Below are 4911 nucleotides of genomic sequence, written 5' to 3'. Positions count from 1 at the left end.
GGATCTTGTTCAACAAGTATGTGAAAAACGCGAAAGTATGAGCCTGATGAGGTCAAATCCCAGACCTATCCCAGACTTAACTTGCGTTATCCTCTAAAATACTGATCGAAACCAGGTTTAATGGACTGTTTCATTGTGGTACCACACTACTACGTGATCCAAACCAGAAAAAACCCAGGATCCGTACAACAAGTATGTGAAGAATGCGAAAGTATGAGTCTGATGAGTGAAAATCCCAGGCCTATCCCAGACCTAACATGCGTTATCCTCTAAAATATTTATCAAGACCAGGTTTAATTGATTGTTCCAGTGTGGTCCCACATTACTACGTGATACAAACCAGAAAAAACCCAGGATCTGTTCAACAAGTATGTGAAAAACGCGAAAGTATGAGCCTGATGAGGTCAAATCCCAGACCTATCCCAGACCTAACTTGCGTTGTCCTCTAAGATATTGATGGAAACCAGGTTTAATTGACTGTTTCAGTGTTGTACTTCAGTACTACGTGATGCAATCCAGAAAAAGCCCAGGATCTTGCCATCAAGTATGAGAAATATGCGAATGAATGAGCCTGATGAGAGCAAATCCCAGACCTAACCTAGACCTAACATGGATTATTCTCTAAAATATTGATCGAAACCAGGTTTCATTGACTGTTTCAGTGTGGTACTACATTACTACTCGATGCAATCCAGAAAAAGCCCAGGATCTAGCCATCAAGTATGAGAAATATGCGAAAGAATGAGCCTGATGAGAGCAAATCCCAGAACTAACCTAGACCTAATATGCGTTATCCTCTAAAATATTGATTGAAACCAGGTTTAATTGACTGTTACAGCGTGGTACCCCATTACTACGTGGTACAATCCAGAAACAGCCCAGGATCTAGCCATGAAGTATGAGAAATATGCGAAAGTATGAGCCTGATGAGGGCAAATCCTAGACCTAACCCAGACCTAACATGCGTTATCCTCTAAAATATTTATCAAGACCAGGTTTAATTGATTGTTTCAGTGTGGTCCCACATTACTACGTGATCCAAACCAGAAAAAACCCAGGATCTGTTCAACAAGTATGTGAAGAATGCGAAAGTATGAGTCTGATGAGTGAAAATCCCAGACCTAACCTAGGCCTAACATGAATTATTCTCTAAAATATTAATGGAAACCTGGTTTAATCGACTGTTTCAGTGTGGTACCACACTACTATGTGATCCAAACCAGAAAATAACCCAGGATCTGTTCAACGAGTATGTGAAGTGTGCGAAAGTATGAGTCTGATGAGGTCAAATCCCAGACCTATCCCAGACCTAACTTGCGTTATCCTCTAAAATATTGATCGAAACCAGGTTTAATCGACTGTTTCAGTGTGGTACCACATTACTACGTGATCCAAACCAGAAAAAACCCAGGATCAGTTCAACAAGTATGTGAAGAATGCCAAAGTATGAGTCTGATGAGTGAAAATCCCAGGGCTAACCTAGACCTAACATGCGTTATCCTCTAAAATATTGATCCAAACCAGGTTTAATGGACTGTTTCAGTGTGGTACCACACTACTACGTGATACAAACCAGAAAAAACCCAGGATCTGTTCAACGAGTATGTGAAGTGTGCGAAAGTATGAGTCTGATGAGGGCAAATCCCAGACCTATCCCAGACCTAAAATGCGTTATCCTCTAAAATATTTAACAAGACCAGGTTTAATTGATTGTTTCAGTGTGGACACACATTACTACGTGGTCCAAACCAGAAAAAACCCAGGATCCGTTCAACAAGTATGTGAAGAATGCGAAAGTATGAGTCTGATGAGTGAAAATCCCAGACCTAACCTAGACCTAACATGCGTTATCCTCTAAAATATTAATCTCAACCAGGTTTAATTGACTGTTTCAGTGTTGTACTTCATTACTACGTGATGCAATCCAGAAAAAGCCCAGGATCAAGCCATGAAGTATGAGAAATATGCGAAAGTATGTGCCTGATGAGGGCAAATCCAAGACTTAACCCAAACCTAACATGCGTTATCCTCTCAAATATTTATCAAGATCAGGTTTAATCGACTGTTTCAGTGTGGTACCACATTACTACGTGATCCAAACCAGAAAAAACCCAGGATCCGTTCAACAAGTATGTGAAGAATGCGAAAGTATGAGTCTGATCAGTGAAAATCTCAGGCCTTACCTAGACCTAACTTGCGTTGTCCTCTAAAATATTTATCAAGACCAGGTTTAATTGATTGTTTCAGTGTGGACACACATTACTACGTGATCCAAACCAGAAAAAACACAGGATCCGTTCAACAAGTATGTGAAGAATGCGAAAGTATGAGTCTGATGAGTGAAAATCCCAGGGCTAACCTAGACCTAACATGCGTTATCCTCTAAAATATTGATCCAAACCAGGTTTAATGGACTGTTTCAGTGTGGTACCACACTACTACGTGATCCAAACCAGAAAAAACCCAGGATCTGTTCAACGAGTATGTGAAGTGTGCGAAAGTATGAGCCTGATGAGGGCAAATCCTAGACCTAACCCAGACCTAACATGCGTTATCCTCTAAAATATTTATCAAGACCAGGTTTAATTGATTGTTTCAGTGTGGTCCCACACTACTACGTGATCCAAACCAGAAAAAACCCAGGATCTGTTCAACAAGTATGTGAAAAACGCGGAAAGTATGAGCCCGATGAGGGCAAATCCCAGACCTATCCCAGACTTAACTTGCGTTATCCTCTAAAATATTGATCGCAAGCAGGTTTAATGGACTGCTTCAGTGTGGTACCACACTACTACGTGATCCAAACCAGAAAAAACCCAGGATCTGTTCAACAAGTATGTGAAAAACGCGAAAGTATGAGTCTGATGAGGTCAAATCCCAGACCTATCCCAGACTTAACTTGCGTTATCCTCTAAAATATTGATCGAAACCAGGTTTAATCGACTGTTTCAGTGTGGTACCACATTACTACGTGATCCAAACCAGGAAAAACCCAGGATCCGTTCAACAAGTATGTGAAGAATGCGAAAGTATGAGTCTGATGAGTGAAAATCCCCGACCTAACCTAGACCTAACATGCGTTATCCTCTAAAATATTGATCCAAACCAGGTTTAATGGACTGTTTCATTGTGGTACCACACTACTACGTGATCCAAACCAGAAAAAACCCAGGATCCGTACAACAAGTATGTGAAGAATGCGAAAGTATGAGTCTGATGAGTGAAAATCCCAGGCCTATCCCAGACCTAACATGCGTTATCCTCTAAAATATTTATCAAGACCAGGTTTAATTGATTGTTTCAGTGTGGTCCCACATTACTACGTGATACAAACCAGAAAAAACCCAGGATCTGTTCAACAAGTATGTGAAAAACGCGAAAGTATGAGCCTGATGAGGTCAAATCCCAGACCTATCCCAGACCTAACTTGCGTTGTCCTCTAAGATATTGATGGAAACAAGGTTTAATTGACTGTTTCAGTGTTGTACTTCATTACTACGTGATGCAATCCAGAAAAAGCCCAGGATCTTGCCATCAAGTATGAGAAATATGCGAATGAATGAGCCTGATGAGAGCAAATCCCAGACCTAACCTAGACCTAACATGAATTATTCTCTAAAATATTGATCGAAACCAGGTTTCATTGACTGTTTCAGTGTGGTACTACATTACTACTCGATGCAATCCAGAAAAAGCCCAGGATCTAGCCATCAAGTATGAGAAATATGCGAAAGAATGAGCCTGATGAGAGCAAATCCCAGAACTAACCTAGACCTAATATGCGTTATCCTCTAAAATATTGATTGAAACCAGGTTTAATTGACTGTTACAGCGTGGTACCCCATTACTACGTGGTACAATCCAGAAACAGCCCAGGATCTAGCCATGAAGTATGAGAAATATGCGAAAGTATGAGCCTGATGAGGGCAAATCCTAGACCTAACCCAGACCTAACATGCGTTATCCTCTAAAATATTTATCAAGACCAGGTTTAATTGATTGTTTCAGTGTGGTCCCACATTACTACGTGATCCAAACCAGAAAAAACCCAGGATCTGTTCAACAAGTATGTGAAGAATGCGAAAGTATGAGTCTGATGAGTGAAAATCCCAGACCTAACCTAGGCCTAACATGAATTATTCTCTAAAATATTGATGGAAACCTGGTTTAATCGACTGTTTCAGTGTGGTACCACACTACTATGTGATCCAAACCAGAAAAAACCCAGGATCAGTTCAACAAGTATGTGAAGAATGCCAATGTATGAGTCTGATGAGTGAAAATCCCAGGGCTAACCTAGACCTAACATGCGTTATCCTCTAAAATATTGATCCAAACCAGGTTTAATGGACTGTTTCAGTGTGGTACCACACTACTACGTGATACAAACCAGAAAAAACCCAGGATCTGTTCAACGAGTATGTGAAGTGTGCGAAAGTATGAGTCTGATGAGGGCAAATCCCAGACCTATCCCAGACCTAAAATGCGTTATCCTCTAAAATATTTAACAAGACCAGGTTTAATTGATTGTTTCAGTGTGGACACACATTACTACGTGGTCCAAACCAGAAAAAACCCAGGATCCGTTCAACAAGTATGTGAAGAATGCGAAAGTATGAGTCTGATGAGTGAAAATCCCAGACCTAACCTAGACCTAACATGCGCTATCCTCTAAAATATTAATCTCAACCAGGTTTAATTGACTGTTTCAGTGTTGTACTTCATTACTACGTGATGCAATCCAGAAAAAGCCCAGGATCAAGCCATGAAGTATGAGAAATATGCGAAAGTATGTGCCTGATGAGGGCAAATCCAAGACTTAACCCAAACCTAACATGCGTTATCCTCTCAAATATTTATCAAGATCAGGTTTAATCGACTGTTTCAGTGTGGTACCACATTACTACGTGA

Source organism: Colletes latitarsis, unplaced genomic scaffold (assembly GCF_051014445.1).
Source record: "Colletes latitarsis isolate SP2378_abdomen unplaced genomic scaffold, iyColLati1 scaffold0018, whole genome shotgun sequence".
NCBI classification, from domain to species: domain Eukaryota; kingdom Metazoa; phylum Arthropoda; class Insecta; order Hymenoptera; family Colletidae; genus Colletes; species Colletes latitarsis.
This window is presented reverse-complemented; position numbering follows the sequence as displayed.